Source organism: Podarcis gaigeae (assembly GCF_964106915.1).
Source record: "Podarcis gaigeae genome assembly, chromosome: 11".
Classification (NCBI taxonomy): domain Eukaryota; kingdom Metazoa; phylum Chordata; class Lepidosauria; order Squamata; family Lacertidae; genus Podarcis; species Podarcis gaigeae.
In genome coordinates this window covers 21,790,261-21,810,358 of record NC_139687.1, presented here as the reverse complement: position 1 = coordinate 21,810,358, position 20,098 = coordinate 21,790,261, and the positions used below count along the sequence as shown (strand labels likewise).

Below are 20,098 nucleotides of genomic sequence, written 5' to 3'. Positions count from 1 at the left end.
TTTATGAGTCCTAATGGCTGCTGCAAACCCCCTCCCCCTCTTTGTCATTCGCAGGATTTATGAAAATGTTTAACACCTCGGGAGACCAGCTGAGTACAGGAAAAAATAAAAATGCTGAACAGCAAATGGTGAGTTCCCTGCAGCAGCTGAAAGTGGATCTATAAATAGAACTGCAAAGGAACAACCCTTCTGTGAAGGAAGAACCCTTCAGCAACTGCGGGAGGGAACCTCCGACAGGCTCTGCATTCTAATGAAGGAATGGTGTGAGGGGGAATGACTGCAGATTATTTTTCTTTGAATAGGCAGCGCAGCAGATGTGCATTTTATTTTCCAGTTTAGTGCCTGTTTCCACCCCCCAACCACCCCCCTCCCCCCAGAACTGGGGAAGAGGGAACGATAAAAACATCATTAATTCCAACACACAATATGTCAGCAGCAACATTTCCCTAGGAGGGAAAGCGGGGACTTGGCACCCGTCATCTTAAGCCTTTCCTTGTAGCAGATATAAATTCCTCATTTCTAACGAAGGAGGATTTAACAGGGTTTTCACTGTAGCGTTTTCTCCCGGTGTGTGTGCTGGGAAAGGGACCCTCACGCTACCCAAGTAAATACCTTTGCAAATGCATTTGGTTTCCTTGGTATTGCAGAATTCGACCACTGTCTCTGGTTCTACCCTGCTGACAGTGATTTCTCCTGGCTCCCAGAGTGATGTGTTTTGCACGTAACGGTGAGCACAGTGAAAATGGTGCAAAATAACACAGAAAGAGTGAAGCACGGCTTTTGTCTCAATCCATAGCTGCACATGTATCCCACATACAGAGTGGTGTTCTGCGTGAGCAGAGCATCTCTGGGAGCTGAGGTAAATTCCTCATGTTATTCTATGTAGAAATGTTCTGATCCCCACTTGAGTGAAGAAGAGAGACCTTGCAGCCTCTACCTCCACTGCCGGCATCAGTGGGCTTCTGAAAACCAGGTGCTAGAAAAAAACTGCAGGTGGAGAGGGTGCTGTTGCTTCTGATCCTGCTTGTGGTATTTCCATAGGCCTCTGGTTGGCCACAGGATCCTGGACTAGATGGGCTACTGGCCTGATCCAGCATGCTCTTCTTATGTTCTTCATTGGCGTGGGAATGTTGTGTATGCATGAGTAATTATTGAACCAATGGAACAGGCTGGTATCCTAAAAGAAGGAACAATGAGGTAGAGGAGAATTTGGAGTCAACATTACACCCTGGACAGTGTGGATACTAAAGGAAGGTCAGTGGTAAAGCACATGCCTGGCGTGTAGATGGTTCCACTTTCCAGGGACAGGGATGCTCCTACTAAAACACTTTGAGGGCCTTATAAAGTGACATGCTCATTTTTCCACTCCAAAGCTCCAAACTAGCTTGGATCAAATGTTAGTAATGTATGTATGTACAGTGGTACCTTGGGTTACAGACACTTCAGGTTACAGACACTTCAGGTTACAGACTCCGCTAACCCAGAAATAGTACCTTGGGTTAAGAACTTTGCTTCAGGATGAGAACAGAAATCACGTGGTGGGAGCGCGGCGGCAGCGGGAGGCCTCATTAGCTAAAGTGGTACTTTAGGTTAAGAACAGTTTTAGGTTAAGAATGGACTTCCAGAATGAATTAAGTTCTTAACCTGAGGTACCAATGCATGCATGCATGCATGCATGCATGCATGTATGTATTACACCTATGCAATGGTGTGTGAGTGGGTGGGGAATATTCTGCTTGAAGACTGTGCTTTAGGGCATCTTTTAAATTCTGATGGCATCAGGTTCCCCACATTCATAGAATGCACAATCTACTTACGGATTCACTTTATGAATAGACTATATGCTCTTTTATTAATTCTGCATTTAAGGGAATGGTGTTTGTGTCGCTGATCACACTCCGTGGCCTGAGGCTCAAATACACAGTCCTCTAGGAATTGCATCCACACAAACACCGTTTAAATGAATGGGAGCAGCGTAAGAGCAGTATTTTTCAATGGCATTTATGCCAGTATGAATAAGTCCCAATCAGTATTTTTTAAACACCTCACCTGGCAATCCTCTCCTATCTGCTTCCTAAAAGTTCCTAATCAACAAATTAAGATGGAAAAGATGATTACTTGATACACATCCTAAGCATAAGAGATTTTAATGTGTTGAGCAGAGAGATAAACAGTCCATTTCCTGAAGTCTTGGTGGTGTTTTGTGGCAAAACTTTTACCTGTGTGCAATCAATATCACCACAACAGTCCTTTTTGTGAAGGTGAACAATTCTGTTGTCAGTCTAGGGGGTTTCATATACATCTGAAAGGTAGAAGCACAAAGGTGTTATCTTGATGAAAATGTTATGAAAGAGGCTATCGAAGCAGCATTTCAATGCTGGACATGTAAAATGCAAAAATTAAGCCCCTTGAGGCGGGGGGGTGGGGGGGAGAGAGCCTGAGAGCGCAGTAACGAGTTAGGCTGTGCCTGTAACATTGCAGGGTGATTCCCCCTCTGCCTTCTAAAGGATTGATTATTCCTTTCAGGTTTCAGCAAACCCTCAGATCTGATTCTTATTGACAGCTGTGACACGTTCCGAAGGAGACCGTTTCTACCACTTGCAAATTGCTGTGCGCAGCAAATACCTTTTCTAAGCTCAGCCAATCTCTTTGATTTTTCTTTGAGATTTTGACTACCAACCCAATATTTGGGAGGAGAAAAAAAGTACCCTGGCAAATCATGTTTATTCTGTGCTTTGCCAATACAAATGTTCCTGCTCATTGCAGACGGAATTTTTGTTGTTGCCTGAGAAAATGGAAAGGAAGGTACATACCACGGGATAAATATAGTAAGACTGCAAACGAGTATAGTGAGATCCAATTAAAAGAGGCTGCAGTCTTGTCAGTCTTGACTTCTCTGTCCTGTAGAATAGAGGGTCAATAGCCATTCCACTGAAATGGAGGGCAGCACTTCAATTGATTTTAATAGATTGGGATTAGACCTATAAAACCTAGCTGCACATTTATCTCAGAATGAAACGTAGCCCGTTAGTACCGAATGGGATGGTCATGCAATTTATTGTCATTGTAAAATGACAATATGAATCAAAACTGTATCTGTCCAATTTTAAAGATTCAGAGCCAGATGCAAATTTCTCTCTATTGCAGCTTCATTCAACTCAGCCTTGTCCAATTTCTGAGATTTGGGGCTGGCTAACTGCAATTAAAAGGTTAGTTTGCAGTTTGGACCTTGGTGTTAATTATTCAAATTCTTGCTGTAGAGTTTCAAAAGCAATTTGCAGCACAGGATGGAAGCTGATCTGTTGAGATTATCAGTCTATGTATTGGCAAGCACACTGGCTATCTTTAATCCCACTCCCTTATATAGTAACCTGGGATAATGATTTAGCATTTTCTTTATGGTAATGAATAATTTAGATTCTAAATAGCAACATGTTTCCACATAGCTACATCTTCCCCTTTTGGATCTGTGGCGTTTAATTAATTTTCAACCAGTGCTATCTATAAAGCTGTGGTCAAAGTAAATAGTGTTTATTTTAAGAATTCCAATTTTAATTGGCTTTCTCATATATATATTTCTAATTAGCTACTTTACATGGTAATTAAACACAGAAGTAAACTTGGTATGCCTTTTTGGTGCATTAAAAATGAATGATTTGTCATGCTTTGCAGACCAAAAATTAACATAAACCTGTGGGATTGATAGCTTTCTAAAGAAATGCAGGGGAAGGGAAGGAAGGGAAGGAATGATCTCATTGCCAAACTTAAATAAACATTAAACATCCAGTAAAATGCACGTTAAGAATGAAGAATGAAGAAACAAAGTAACTCCCCACTCATAGTAATATGCTCTAAGACACTTCATTAGAGAATATTGTTTAAAGTGTTATGGTGCTATTACCTTGAGACTGGAAATTTCTCATGCAAGCAGCAGAATGATTGCAGAGATATTTTGATAAAATTGGCATATTGGGAGTCCAGTTCAATTTAGCTTCCAATATAGTTAGGAATGCTGTTTCTTTGCAGTTGCAACAATCAAAGTTCTCAGTAAATCTCTGTAATATTTAAACCTTATTCCCCTCTGTTTCGCCTTCCAAGCATTGTTGATATTACCTGCTATTTATTGCATTTCAGTGTCAGTCTTGGCTGTATATAGCAAATGTTGAGGGCAGTCTAAAAGCAGAAATAAGAAACAGCTTAGCTGTCCTCTTTCGCTTTGCCACTCTAGACCCTCCAAATGTCCCTATTTTCCAGGGATGTCCCTGATTTTGAAAGGCTGTCCTGGTTTCTGATTTGATTCCGGAATGGCCCACTTTTCCTTAGGATGTCCCTATTTTCATTGGAGAAATGTTGGAGGGTATGCCACTATGATGAGCTGATGGACACATATTACCTTTTCCTTTTAATTCCCCCCGCCTTAATGCTGTGGTTCCATACTCATCATTGAATAATGGGGAAAAATGTGTTGATACATAAGGTGGAATAAATCAGATGCCTGAATCACTGTTTAGCTCCTCGCCCTCATAGCAGATATTCTGTGTGTCTGGCAATTCATCTCCACAGAAATGTGGAAATGGACATAACAGGCCATTCTGCATGTGGCAGGCTGAGGTAGCATATTAAGGGAGGCACAACACATCTATTAAGCTTCTTATTTTTAGAGAAAAGAGGCACAATTCAGATGAGTAGATTTGTGAGAAATCACAAAAGTATTAATTAACATATTTCCCTCATCCATGAAGAAATGCATGTGATGTGTGTGTACCATTTATTACCAATAACTATAAAATATCAATCTAAAAGCAAAAGTACAACATACATTTAACCATTGTCATAATAAAACAACCATTATTATAGGAAGCAAAAGTTTGAGCAAGCAGCAAAAGAGGCAGTTCATAAATCAAGGAGATAAATAGCACCGATATCCAAGAAAGAATACTCAAATGAACACCTTTTTAAATCACTAGGTTGTAACCAGGCACCTAAAGAGCTCAGTAGACGCTAGCTTGGGACGGCATCCCAGAAGGTGGGTACCATCACCGAAAAGGCCCAACTTTTTACTGCTCACTGCCTTCCAGATGGCTGAAGGATCTGGAACAAGGTCTTGGATGATGAATGGAACATGCAGGAAAAAACATGTTGAAGAAGGCAGTCCTTAAGATTTCTAGGTCTCAAGCTGTTTAAGGGTTTTTTTAAAGGTTTAAGTCACCACCTTGAATTGAGCAGAGAAACAAAATGGCAGCCAGTAAAGATAAAACAAACTACTTTGGTCCAATCATGCAACTTTTTCTGAGATATCATATTAGGATCTGAACCAGCTGGTGCACAAACTCTAGCTGTTGTTTGTCTCTTATGGTAGATGGGAATCTGAAACAGAATCCCAGACAGCAGGTACACCATAGGACTGGCGTATCAAATGCTCCTGAGAGAGAAGAACCAATACAGTTGCACTCCTTCTGTCAATTTCTTGGTGCGTTTGTGTCTCCTAACCAGGGTGAAAGCCAGACTCGAAAGGATCTAGCCAGTCAGTTTGATTTGTCCAACAAGTGATATTCAAATCAGAGGGATTCAATTATATATACAGTGGTACCTCAGGTTACCTACGCTTCAGGTTACAGACTCTGCTAACCCAGAAATAGTGCTTCAGGTTAAGAACTTTGCTTCATGATGAGAACAGAAATCGGGCTCCGGCGGCGCAGCAGCAGCGGGAGGCCCCATTAGCTAAAGTGGTGCTTCAGGTTAAGAACAGTTTCAGGTTAAGTACGGACCTCCCGAACGAATTAAGTACTTAACCTGAGGTACCACTGTATATTTATTTCCCAACAGGTTCCCCACCACAACCTGACAGGAAAAAAATATCTTCTCTAGGAGATATGTTATGTCTCCTCTTGCTCTCAGGTATTAAAAACCTTCTCTTTGATGTAGAGGGAGATTGTGGGACACAGGATATATCCATGCACATTCTGAGATGGCACAATTTCATGAGGACTATACCACTTATCATTGCTAACATTTTAATTGTCTTGTGGCTCCAGTTATACAATCTATCTCATACAGTGGACAACAGTAACTCATATCAGCATTTTTCATGAGATCAATTGAGGAGAATCGGAGGGGAAAAATTATTCCAGCACCCACTCTATATTTAATGGTTTCTTAGCTGTGCTCTGTTTTGCACTAGACATGGCCTGTGCTGTGGATACAAATAAAGGTAAAGGTAAAGGTACCCCTGCCCGTACGGGCCAGTCTTGACAGACTCTGGGGTTGTGCGCCCATCTCACTCAAGAGGCCAGGGGCCAGCGCTGTCCGGAGACACTTCCGGGTCACGTGGCCAGCGTGACAAAGCTGCATCTGGCGAGCCAGAGCCGCACACGGAAACGCCGTTTACCTTCCCGCTGGTAAGCGGTCCCTATTTATCTACTTGCACCCGGAGGTGCTTTCGAACTGCTAGGTTGGCAGGCGCTGGGACCGAGCAGCGGGAGCGCACCCCGCCGCAGGGATTCGAACTGCCGACCTTTCGATCGGCAAGTCCTAGGCGCTGAGGCTTTAACCCACAGCGCCACCTGCGTCCCCTCTACAAATAGAGGGGCCCAAATGAGTCACTGCAATTGTTCTTCACCACTTGGGATTCATGGAGATTTATACGAATGGCATCTTCCCAAAGAAGCGATTTTGATGGGCTTTGGACCAAATCCTAAGTGACTTGGCATGGATGAATTCCTACCTCACTTTTGCAGATTCTTCAATAGCTTTTAAGTCCTCAAATCATCTATTAATATTTTAGCAGCAGAAATCATTAATGAAATGGCTGCACACAAGCTCTGACAGAGACAAAGATATCTGAGTTCAAAAGCAACAGCTAAGGAAATGGCTAAGCCCATAGCCATAAAATGAATGTTCCTTTTGCCACTTCAAAGAGCGTGATCAAAGTTGTAAAAATGCCGTTTCCTCTGTAGTAAAAGATGGGATTCATCTCATTAATGGTCCTACTCACATATATCCGTATGTGCCCTGAAACTTGATATGATGAAGAGTCAGAATTAAGATGTCAAATAAATTAACGGGGCATGTTATCAGAGGATTTCATAGGCTTTGGCACATCTGGCACCGTAACTTGCAATTTCTGTGGGAAGCTGAGGGTCATTCTTAAAGCTGTTCAGCAATTTGGAAGTAAGAATCGGCTCAAGACAGTGACGAAAGTAAGCTTCCATGATGAAAAACATACCCTCTTCCAGTGGCGGCCATGAATTGTGCTGACGTCCACAATGTTGTGGAGTAAAATGCAGCAGGAGCCAGTACGATTTATTTTAAAGTGAGCCCCAAGGAAAGATGTCTGCAGTGGGCCGTGCCAGCATGCTGGGAGTAATCCCACAGACCTCTAACCCTGGAGAGGGGAGCAATCCACCATTGCAAATGGGGAATGGCCATGCATCCCTTCTCCAAAGGTCCCTTTGACCCTAGATCCAGACCTGGGAGGCACAATCAGGAACTGTGCACTTACGCACTGAAGCTGAAATTCTCAAGGAAGCTCCCCAGATTCTGTAACATTTTGGTGCTAAACGCTACAGAAAGCATTTTTTTTTTGGGGGGGGGAGTGGTGGTAGTGTTTAATTCAATCATTATCCTAGTTCTTAATTAACATCAAAATGATGAATGTCACTGGCATAGCTTTCCTTATGCTATTCGTTTCAGTATGAAACTCAATTATTTTTTTTGCTTCTTATACATTTATGATGAGCTGTGTAATATTTTATAGATAACATGTAATCGTTTGCTGTGTGGCTGCAAGGCTTGGAGCAAAGTCTTGACGGTCCTGGGGAGCTCATAAGAAGAAGAAGAGTTTGGATTTGATATCCCGCTTTATCACTACCCGAAGGAGACTCAAAGCGGCTAACATTCTCCTTTCCCTTCCTCCTCCACAACAAACACTCTGTGAGGTGAGTGGGGCTGAGAGACTTCAAAGAAGTGTGACTGGCCCAAGGTCACCCAGCAGCTGCATGTGGAGGAGCAGAGACGCAAACCCGGTTCACCAGATTACGAGTCCACTGCTCTTAACCACTACATCACACTGGCTCTGCAATCTTTAAAACTGCCTTGCACTGTGTGACCCAGTAGGCCTTTTGCTGCAGCCCAACAGGGGTCTTCTTTTTGCATTTCATTGCCATTTAACTCCAATTTCTGCATTTCCCCCTTTGCACCCCCATATGTATACCTACCTGTCAACATATACGTAACACGTGTGACAAAATGGACTCTAGTCCATGAAAGCATAGGGTTAGGGTTGTATTCAATATTAGTCATATTCATAGTTGTCTCACTGAAGTTAATGAAAATGACCAAGTTAGGTCCATTGATTTCAATGGAACTTTAAAGACTCTGCATTTATTCTGCTGAATCTTGTCAGTTTCAGTATGGATTTAATGTACACAAGTACCCACATTTATCTATCATTTTGACATCAGATGCCAAGTATTTAATTTCTCAAATGACATAAAAAAAAGGATCTAGTGCCACTTTGATCACTCAAATATATTATGCTGTAAATTTACTGGTTCCTATCGTGCAGAATTTTTTAAAAATGCAACTTGATTTGAATTCACCAACTTATTCCCTACTTGACTACTGTGTACCTGGGGCATCTTCAACATATGTGGAAGCCACTACTTTCCTTTTGGGTTGCCCTGTTGTGCTTCCAGAGTGACAGTCATCTGAGCTTGCTATTAGGGGTGATTAAGTATTTAACTTGGGTTAAGTACTTAATTTATTCCAGAGGTCCGTTCTTAACCTGAAACTGTTCTTAACCTGAAGGACCACTTTAGCTAATGGGGCCTCTCGCTGCTGCCGTGCTGCCGGAGCACAATTTCTGTTCTCATCCTGAAGCAAAGTTCTTAACCCGAGGTACTATTTCTGGGTTAGCAGAGTCTGTAATCTGAAGCGTATGTAACCTGAAGCGTATGTAACCTGAGGTACCACTGTATTTGATTGATACTTAGGCACCTTGGGGACTTAAATGTGACCTTAGGAATCACAGAACCTAGGACTTCCAGTGCAGGACTGAGTTCAGTCCTGAGTGAGAAGCCCCTTTCTCAGCCATTGTGCCTTTCATGAGTTAACCAGCCCATCTATAACTGCACTAGGCATTTACTTATCTGCAGTGGTCGCAACCCTGTAACGTACCCTCCAAATGTCCTGACTTTCCAGGGGCAGCCCTGGAATTAAAAAAGCCATCTTGGCTTCTGATTTGATCCCGGACTGTCCATATTTATCCCCCTGATGCCGCTGCTGCTGAGGTCGGGGAGGAAGAGGAGCTGCCACATATCCCAAGTGGAAGTGGTGGAAACTGCAAGGGAGCATCTCCATGGTCGCTGCTGCCAATCTCCTTCATTGGGCAGCTGGTAGTGGCTGCTGGAGAGTGAGCGACAAGGAGAAGCTGCTGCCTCAGAGGCCCAGCCCCAGGTGATGCTCTGGCTCTGAGGGGCAGGCAGAGGGCAGAGCTGCCCTTCGCCAGGGGGAAAGTAGAGCGGAGTGCAAGGAATCTTGCTTTTTCTTTTTTAAAAAAATGCTTTGTGCATCCGTGTCTAATCTTGGCCCTTTTTCTAAAATTTTTCTAAAATTATTTGTTGGTGTGCAGTTTTCTTTTTGTAAATCTACCAAAGAATAAAATAAAATCTGGATTGAAGGGTTTTCTCAGGACAGTGGAGGGCATGTGGGCTGTGTCTCATGTTGGTGGCACTCGCCCTGTTATGTACTGAAGTTCTTACCCTGGGCCAGCAGGGGGATACTGTAAATAGTTTTCACTCAGGTCCGCATATGCAAATAAGGAATTGAAAGTGACATTCAGTGATTGGATAGTACAGAAAGTTGTTACTGTTGCTTTGTGGTTCTGTTCTGGCCTGTGAATAAAAAAGGGCTGTCTGAAGAATCTTAACACGCCCCTCTTCTGATGGGGGGTGGGCAAAAAAAGGGGGTCGAGGAGGGCCAGTTGAGGGGGAGTGAGAAATGTCCCTCTTTTCAGCTGAAGAATGATGGAGGGTGCGCTGTAAAAGGGTCAGTATAGCAGCTTTGAACATCTGAGGTCTGTCAGTTCTCCTAAGTACCTTTTGAAATCGTGCATGCGATTTCTTCTTTGCATGATAAGCCTTGAGCCTCAGATATATGAAAGCTGACATCCTGCTTTAAAAAGATGCTGCGGTGGCAAAATTGCTAGTTTTGACAATCTGCCCGTGGAGGCCTATTGGAGTTGTGATTAACCACAAAAGCATTCTGCAGGCTCATTCATAACTGTCATTCATCTTAGGAGCCTGTGGAGCAAGTCTTAGGCACATCTGGCCAATATTGCACCATGCACATAACTGAAGCATTTGCAACTGGGAAACTAGAAATACCAGCAAAGCTTCGCCATTTCCAAAGCTTCCATGCTGTCTTGACTAAAACTTACTTATTTTTCATAAACACAGTACTCAGGGCAGCCGTTCAAGCAAACTAGCACAGGACCTACGATAGTTGAATCTCGTTCCAGACTTGGGGGACCTTTGTGCCTAAAATGAAGCCCTATGGAACTGGAATACAAGTTAAGGTGCTTTTCTTTACCCAGCGGATATTAGAGATATTAAACGGTTACCACGGATGAGTTACATTTGCTGGATCTGTTTCCTCTTAATTGACCCACACTTTATTATTGGTTCCTTTGAGCTTATATTCCTGTGGCGGTTCGTATAGTTGGAGAGAGATTAATTGAAGCTATATAGGATGATTAATAATATGGGGAGGCATGTTCTGCTGAATAAAATGTGCATCTGGCACAAGTTGCCTTGCCAAAGGAACTGCTGGGTTCTGGAGCCTGCCTCATGTAATCAGGACAGTTTGCCTTAGGTGCTCCGATTGCCCTTGTGGTCTAAAATGAAAAGGACCCAATATGCATCGCTGGATATGCACAGAGTAATGAAATATCACCTGAGTCAAGAGGAGGGCATTGGGAGCAACACCTCTCCTCACATCCTGTGAGCACGTGGAGAGAACGAATCAAAAGGGCTACCGAGGTGAGGATGTGTTTAAATTGCTTTTCTGCAGTTAAATGGCACTCCTGAGGCAATGAAAATACAAAAGTACCATAATTCTGGTTGTGAACTGCATGGTGATTTCTAACATTTTGGTTTGTTTACATATGCACAACTTAGCAGGGTTGTTGTTTTGTTTACAGGGGAGCTGAAGCAAGCCAGAACAGAGTTCTGAGCAACCTGCCAGCACCCCAAAACCTCCCCAGCTGCTTTTGCTAGAAACCTGTTGGCAAGCCATGATTGGCTGCAGCTCTTAGCTGAGTGGACATTCCGTGGTAAACCTATGAGGTAAAATGCACCAGAGCCAAGAGTGCATGACATGACCTGCAGCTTTCAGAACTGGATTCTGGGTTTTCTCACCTAATAGCATCTACCATTTGAGCTCAGGTCCTCGTCTGTACAAATATATTTCACTTCATTTCAACACCTTTGTTTCACTTTTGATGTATCAATCCCCATTTCTGCCTAATAATAATAATAATAATAATAATACCCCACTCACATGACTGGATTGCCCTAGCAACTCTGGGCAGCTTTTATTGGGCATGCTGGAGATCCGACAGCAGAAGGACGCAGAGGACATCTTACTTGAGAATCAGAATGAGATAAAATGACATGCTTTCATCCAGAAAGCCTGCCTGTTATTTTGTGCGCGGGGGGCGGGGGAAGCAGTATGCAAAGAAAGTGTTGACACAGTGGAGATTTGGATGCTTGTTTTTTTAAAGGCAAAACAAAACAAAGACGCAGTGTCCCTGTAACATGCAGGGGTGTGCCTCTGTCTGTGGAAGTGCAGCATTTACAACCCTGATGAGCTGTCCACCTTATTTCCATTTGCAAATCCTCAGAGGTTGAGTGAGCAGTGACCTGCAAAATGTGCAGCGGCGTTTTAAATGAAAAGAGTGGAAAGGAAATTCACAGTAGAGAGGCTGCACTCTTCAATGTCTGCTGACCAAGGGAAAATTATAAACACATATACAAAGCTAGTCAGGAATGTAATTATTTGTGCCTTCCAGCTGCATCTTGATTTTCAGTCAATGGTTGTTTGCATCTCTCTTGCTTTCAGAACCTAATGTTACGGTGGAGGAGCTTCTGAAGCATATTCCGAAATGACTCTGAGGGACTGACACAATTAAGTGAATCCGAAAACTAGAGGTACTGGTAGCTAGCTGTCCATGTCAGACCTATAAATCTTTTGCAGTCTTTTGCACCTATATTATACAGGAAGATTGCACTCAGCTCTGAATGGATCCAAGGGGCAAAATAAGAAACGGCTTCTATGACTGCCACATTTATTGTGCCACAAGCTTGTACAGGCAAGAATATTTCATAACTGGCATGAAGGGCACTGTGAAGGTAAACACATTTTGAAGGCAGAGGTATTGTACATGAATCAGTTGATTAAACTGAAATATAATTCAATCACTAGGAGAGAGCATACTCATAGATTAAGTCTAAACACACCTAATGGTTGCAGTCTGGTATATAATAATAATAATAATAATAATAATAATAATAATAATAATAATAATATATTTATACCCCGCCCATCTGGCTGGGTTCCCCCAGCCACTCTGGGCGTCTTCCAACAAAATATTAAAATACAGTAGTCTGTCAAACATTAAAAGCTTCCCTAAACAGGGCTGCCTTCAGATGTCTTCTAAAAGCCTGGTAGTTGTTGTTCTCTTTGACATCTGGTGGGAGGGCGTTCCACAGGGCGGGTGCCACTACCAAGAAGGCCCACATGCGAGACTTGCCCAACCAAATGAAAATCAGTCAGATTTATCAGTGAACACTAGTTCCATAGCCTCATAACCTCTGTGCTTCTAAACATCTTTTGATTAAGTGGAGTGGCTGTGAGATCAGAAAACTTTGGGTTTTGGAAATTATCAGCATTTCCATTTCTAATGTCAAATATGACCCTTTCAGATTTGCAGAGACTGAACAGACACCAGTACAGTGGACCAAATTTTGGAATGACATCAAAATCTTAAACTTTTGTGGATATTTCTCTGTGAAATATGCACATGAAATACGCATTTTGACTGTGCCTTGATTTTTGATGATTTCCTACAAGTGTCTTCATAGATATGAAACAAAGTTCAGCATACCCTCTAACATTTCTTCGATGAAAATAGAGACATCCTAAGGAAAGGTGGGACATTCTGGGATCAAATCAGAAACCGGGACAGCTTCTGTAAATCCGGGACTGTCACGGGAAAATAGGGACACTTGGATGGTCTGCATTCCCATGTATTTGAAACTTGTATTCTTGGTTTGCCGTATATGAACATGCTTACATTAGCTTTTATTCTCCAACGTCCCCTACACCGTTTGACCACTGAGCGGCAGCACAAACATAGCTCTGTACTTAAATATTTCCCGACAAATATGCAACCATGAAGCTGTACAGGGAGTTTACTGAGTTGCCACTTCAGTTTTTCTAACGGTACCTGGGAAGAAATAGGAGCCATTAGACTAAAAATATAAGGATGCTTAGAAAAGGCAGGGCACTGGTATCTTCATGGGGGTTAAGCTATTTCTGTCTGGATTGATATTCTTTGTTGTTACAGAAATTATATTTGGGGAAGTGTAAAAACAGGGATATACATAAGCAGCTTTCCAAAGCAATGCTTTAAAACATCCTTCTTTAAAAACCTTTAATATTATGAGACCTGCTATAACCAGCAATACAGAATGTTTAATTAAAACGAGGATTATATCTTGAAATGTACCATTTGTGCCAAACAAACCTAAGCCTACTTTGTCGTCTACATGCAATAGATGGAGGTGAGGGTGCTTGCTGCCAGGAGATATGGCAATGTGGGGGAGAGCGTTGCAGTTCTGTACATGAGGGATTCCAAGGAGGGGATTTTGTACAGGGACCTTAACTGACTCTGCCAATTTTGGTTTGTTTCAGTTTCTCATTCCTCCAATATTAAGTTCGCATTTCCTCATCTGTTCCAGATGTTGAAAGCCACCTTGAGCATGCTTTTAACTATGGAAAGGTGGCATAGAAATAATGATGGGTTTGTGATTTAAAAAAAAAAATCTTCTGAAAATGCATCAGCATTTTTGTGTGAATTTCTCCTTATACTCTTTTCTGTATGCAATTTTATCCAATAAACCTGAGGGTTGTTTTTGTTTTTTTTTGCAAAGCAGTTTTATCCAGTACAATGCACTTCTGTATGCTGTTTTCACTAATGTATGCATTTTCAAAATGCACCAGTATATGCATATTTGTACACAGTGCCAGATTTATGTATAAGCTAAACAAGCTATAGCTTAGGGCTCTATTCACTTGGGCCCCCCCAAAAAATTTAAAGGGGAAAAAACTGGATGTACATTTCCAAAATAGAAGATAAAAAACAAATAAAATCAAATCTACATACAGCAACAGTGTTTTGTGCTGTGTAGGCTCCTATGATGTAAGTAAATGGCTTTAAATACCTGTTAGGTCCATAAATGACCATATAGCATATATTCAACACAAAAAGCAGCAACAATTTGTTGTTGACAAAGGACAGCTGGACATACAAAGGGCCCCATTACCTTCAGTAGCTTAGGGCCTCATCAGACCTAAATCTGACTCTGTACACATTGCTTGGCTAGAGAACTGCATTGAAAAATTCAAAGACGTGCAGATGCTAAAGGATGATTGTTTTGGAAAGCGCGAGTTTGTTAGGTTCATCTTTAAATGCAAACTGAATTGAATTTCTTCCCCATCCTTACTCTGGAGGCAAAGTCTCGAGTGGGGGAAGGGGGGTAACCTCGAGTCTTCCAGGCATTGCAGGATTACAGCTCCCATAATCCCTGACCATAGACTAAGCTGGCAAGGGCTGATGGGAGCTAGAGTCCAGCAACATCAGGAGAGCCCCAGGTTCTGCCAATATTCCCCTCCCTCCATTTTATCTGGCCGGGGGTGGGGGAATCCAGCTCACAGGTCTCATTCAGGTGACTTCAGTCCTGCCACAGCAAACCTTCTTTTCGGAGGCTGTATGTGTGAATTTAGGCCTGTTTTGGAGGGAGAGGCAGTGGGAAATGGCGGGTCTTCTTTATAAAACTTTGGAAATCACTCATACGAGGTGACCGTCGTTTCTTCATCAGGCAACACACATCACACGTTATGTTTTAATTAATATTATTGCAAACGTGTTAAGTTAGGTGCTCTTGTGACAGCAAGGATCTAAAGAAAATCAATACTGGTTGCTTTCTAAAAAGCAGACACTTCATAATGAAGAAGAATGCATAGCATGGCAAAGATCTATGAATACTAAGCACCTGCAGGATGTTTTGGGCCAGGGACTAGGGGTATTTTCAGCTGGCCAAATTTGTTTTCTCTCTCTCTCTTTTTACAAACAGACTTTCTTCCTTTTCTGGTCAACACTGTTCAGAGACTACAATACAGTGGTACCTCAGGTTAAGAACTTAATTCGTTCTGGAGGTCCGTTCTTAACCTGAAACTGTTCTTAACCTGAAGTACCACTTTAGCTAATGGGGCCTCCTGCTGCCGTTGCACCACCACTGTGTGATTTCTGTTCTCATCCTGAAGCAAAGTTCTTAACCCGAGATACTATTCCTGGGTTAGCGGAGTCTGTAACCTGAAGCGTCTGTAGCCCAAGGTACCATTGTAATTATAAATTAGCAAGCTACATGGGCATTCATTTAATAAGGCCCTTTTGATTTTAATAAAGCACCCCAGCTCTGGTGGCAACAGTCCTCTTGTGTGTATTATACATTCAAAAGTGGAGCCTAGCATAATTTTGCAGGAAAGAAATGAGAAACCCAAGAAACTGGTTGTATCCAGTGTTCTGCGTGCTTTGTTCCACCAGCAGAGCAAAGAAATCATTGAGTGACTTTAACTTTCTGCTACATTGCACACAGCGCTTTGTCTGAATCTAACCCATTGTGTGTGTACAGGAAAGAAAATTCTTTCTGAAAAGATATCAGTCTTTTTGAGGATCTCAGAAATGGGTTGGTAACTTTCATACTACTGTGGATTCGTCATCCTTCCCCACAGCACCCTTCTGCATGTGTTACAGGAGTGATCCAGGTGTGGAAACATTGGAGAGTCATGGAAATTGGCTTGGATCAGGAAAGCATTGCTCTGTTACTTCTCTTAATAGCTTTTGATTCATTCCAAGCCAACCAAAGGAATATAGGTGGAATGGCTGCTGTGTAAATGTGCTTGTGCCTAGGACAGAAAATAATTTGGTTTCGTTCTTACCTCTGAATACTAAACAGCTATTTTCCCCAAACCTGTCATGTTGCACTAAGTAGTAGTCAGGTTTAATGCATAGCTTTTAAGTTTTCCAAATGATTTGAAGATAAAAGCTCTGGAAACATAACCGCAGGAAAGAAATTGCATTCAATAAAGCTGAAGCAAGCTACCAGGTATTATTTCATACCTTCTCATATTAGAAGCAGAGGTGATGTTGTAGCAAACCCAGCCTGTGTTTTGTTTCCTATACTTGGATTCCTTGGAAACTGGTTGGGAATTTTGTACCATAATCCAGCTATGTACCCAGGGCTGCCTCGGATTTGTGCATGCCAAATTCTCCACTGTTATGGATACTTCTAATACCCAACATGATTGCCTCAAAATGTATCCTTGGGGAGGACATCCTGCAATTGGGATGCTACTGCAAACTAGTCCAGGTCTTGCCTTACAATACAAGGGCATGCAGAGTGGAGCCTCACTCATAGGATGGGGAAAGTACTATATACAGCACATAAGGGATGTTCAGATGATATTGTGTTGGGTGTGTTTGTGTGTGCTGTAGTGTTATGTCTAGCTAACATGCTAACCACATGTGTGAAAACAGGGGTCCTTTGCATGCCCATGTATCAAATCTCCTCATGTGGGGACAGGGTGGGGTCCAAGATCAATCAGGAACTCCCCTTACACGGAGCACCACTATTCGCTTCAAATTTATGGGGGGGTCCCTTTTTATGCATGCTCCATTGTCTGGGAGGATGGCTTTTGCATCCAACCAATATGAATAGCACCACTATCTTTATGCTTATGTCCTGGTCTTTCAGCTAGCAGACTTAGTGAATGCCTTGTTTAAATACACCTCTTTCCCTTGCATTATATCTCACCACAGTTCTGAGACAGCAAACGGCAGGCTTCCTTTTAGGCGAAGGCAGTCTAAATTACAGATTGGCAAGAAACAGAAACCTGTTTTGTTAGGTTTACTTCCATAAGATGATAAATTCCTTCCACTACACCAGACAGCTTTGTACAATATAGGCTAAAATGAGTTTTTGATCCACTACTTTCTATCCAGGGATGAATATTATGTCCACCTCTATAATATCAGAATGTTAACTATATTTCAGTAGCACAAAGGCAGTTGAAAATATGTTCTCCTCATTCTAATGCTTTTTTGAAATGCCTCCTGGAATATTTTCTTCCTATCGCTCCCCCTTTTTTCTTTATTTTCTCTCTTTTATATTTCTCTATGCATAAAACGGATATTGGAATTATTACCGAAAGGTTGCCTCAAATCCATGGCCTAAATTAGGTGAGGCCTCAACGTCTGCCAGTTGACTCTAGCAACACATACTTACGTTCTGTTTTTGGAACATTCTGCACAAGTCTTTAAATGGATCAATATCAATTATTAGAAAGACAAAACAATCTTGTTGCTGTCATGTCTGCCACACTTTCCTGAGCTGTGTGAAGTTTCAGGGGTGCAGCTCTTGTTTCCTTTAGGAGGCGGTCACTGGAGCGTTATGGTGTTTGGTAATATTTGGATTCATGTACACAGGCTGAACATCGGTAAGTGTGCACAGGCTAAACATTCTAATAGAAAACCCCACTGTCTTCTATCAGACAACCAGTCTCCCAAAAGGCACTTTTCAGAACCTAAAAACTAGACCTCTGCTTCTTTACCTGTGTCTTTCTCAAAAAATGCAGTCTGCATTCTTTGTACTCTTTCATAGACAGATAGACACACACCTACATTACGATATCCTTGGGTCGGGGAAGAGGGATGCATTTTCTCCATTCAGGAAGATCCAGCTATTGAGAGTCATAACCCAGCAATTTCTCTTAAAAAAAGGAAAATACTAACAGACAGCTAGCAGGTTTGGCCAACCTAAGGAGTCCTTCATTAGCTCCATTAACCTTCATGCTTACCCATGCTCACAACAATATCATACAAACCAGTGGGAATTGGTGCCCATTGGAACTAGAAGGCCAGAATGCAGGGACACACAGCCAATGCAAATAGAGCCAAGTAACTCTGGTTTGTCTCCGTCGCCTTCTCTGCTGAGTTCTACAATGACCGCTCCCCGCTTAAAACAGGGGGCGCCCTTTGCGTGGACGCGTGCAGCCCCTAGATCTGGAGCGGCTCCAACAGCATAGGCTTGGCTTTGCCTTCCCTCAGGTGGGATACCTGGAGGTCTCCACCTACCTCAGTCAGTTGTCCAATCCCACCTGGGGGAAGCGTTGCCAAGGATACCAGGCCAGGTAGGGGAGGGATTACCTGCCCACACAATAGAGGGAGAATCTTACCTGGGAATCCTCACTTGGCTCCAGAGCTTCTCCCACCCTACCCACCCTCAGTTAATGTCTTATTTTGCAGGTTAACTTTTCCTCACAGGTTTTGCAGGTTAACTTTTCTTCACAGGTATGCAGGCGCTGCTACGTTAAGGTCGCTGTTAAAGGGCCGGAAAGGAATTTCCCTGCATTGGCAGGTTTCGCCTTTCCCGTAGCAAAACGTCACAACTTTGGCGGTATCAGGCCTTGGGCGGAATCCTTTTGTCCATCTTCCTCTTTGCGGCGGCGATACCAGGGTTCCCCGTTAAAGGGGTTTCTGAAGGGAGGCTTTGACCGTACGCCGAAAGGTCGTCATTGCTCTCCCCTGCGGTGGCGGCGTATGTTCTCCAGAGCCGGCCCATCCCCCCCACACACTGGATAACCCTGATGCTCCCTAGGTCCCCGGCTGGGGACTGGGGAGGGAGAACGCCCAATGCCTGAGCCAAGGTCTACCCACATTTGAAATTTAATAAAGTTGTGGCCAATTTAATCCCATAGCACGTTGTCTTGAGTCATTATTCCACATGACGGGGGGACCGCGCGGGATCCGGGGACTCCGCCTGTCCACGCAAAGGCAACACTGAGGCTAAGGAAGAGGAAGCTGTCAGCCAGGGCCACTCCTTAGGCTGGTTTTAAGTAAGGAGAGGTGAAGGCAGGCTGAGGCTGGTGAGCAGCACCCTGTTTGCTCTGTGGACCGTCCTCCACTGACACCGACATGATGTTCGCATTGATCTGCTAGCCTGCACAGTAGATATGGTGAATTGGAAAAGTACAGATGGTAAAAGGACATGCAACATACCTGTAAGGAAGGCATTACTGCTTCCTGTAGGTTCAGTTTAGTGGTCAAGCGCTGCCAGAGAACAGGGATAGGGAACCCATGGTCCTCCAGGTGTTGTTGGACTATACCTCCCATCATCCCTGACCATTGGCTATGCTGCCTGGGGTTGATGGGAATTGGAGTGCAACAATATTTGTATGGCCAAAGGTCCCCCATTCCTACCACAGGAGGTAGAAGGTACATTATGCACCACCTGAGCCCATGTTTCTCGCTGAGCCTCAGCCACATCCTTTCTCTTCCACACAGGGGCTTAATATTGCAAATAGGACATTTAGACATGACATTTAGACAGGTCACTGATTACAGGGTTTATATTTTTTAAAAAAAAACAACACACAACTCATTTGATTTTTCTTTTTTTATTATTCATTTATTTCATGAAATTTATATACTGCTTGATTGTAAAACAACAACAGTAAAATCAAGAAAAAAGTACAACCCTACTCTTAAGCATGCAAAAGTTACATTATTAAAGCAAATTAAGATCACCTCAACTTTCTAAGCATCTGGGTAAGCTAAACAGGAATGCTTTTCCATGGAAAGGGTTAATCTGGATTAAATGGGGAAAGTTACAGGCTGGCATTTTGATGCCAATGTTGTGTGGCTGCTACAAACAACAACAACAGCCCTGCATGCAGGAGGAGCACCGATCCCATGTGG

At 42.8% G+C, this 20,098-nt stretch overlaps 1 long non-coding RNA gene across 1 annotated transcript in view; it reads right to left on the bottom strand.

Annotated features, from left to right (window-relative positions):
- Positions 1-2,131: 2,131 nt before the first annotated feature.
- Positions 2,132-20,098, bottom strand: part of LOC310827019 — a 95,723-nt gene continuing 77,756 nt past the window's right edge. Inside the window, exon 3 of the long non-coding RNA XR_014556139.1 lies at positions 2,132-2,302. This is a non-coding gene — a long non-coding RNA (uncharacterized lncRNA). The remainder of the gene's footprint in view (positions 2,303-20,098) is intronic.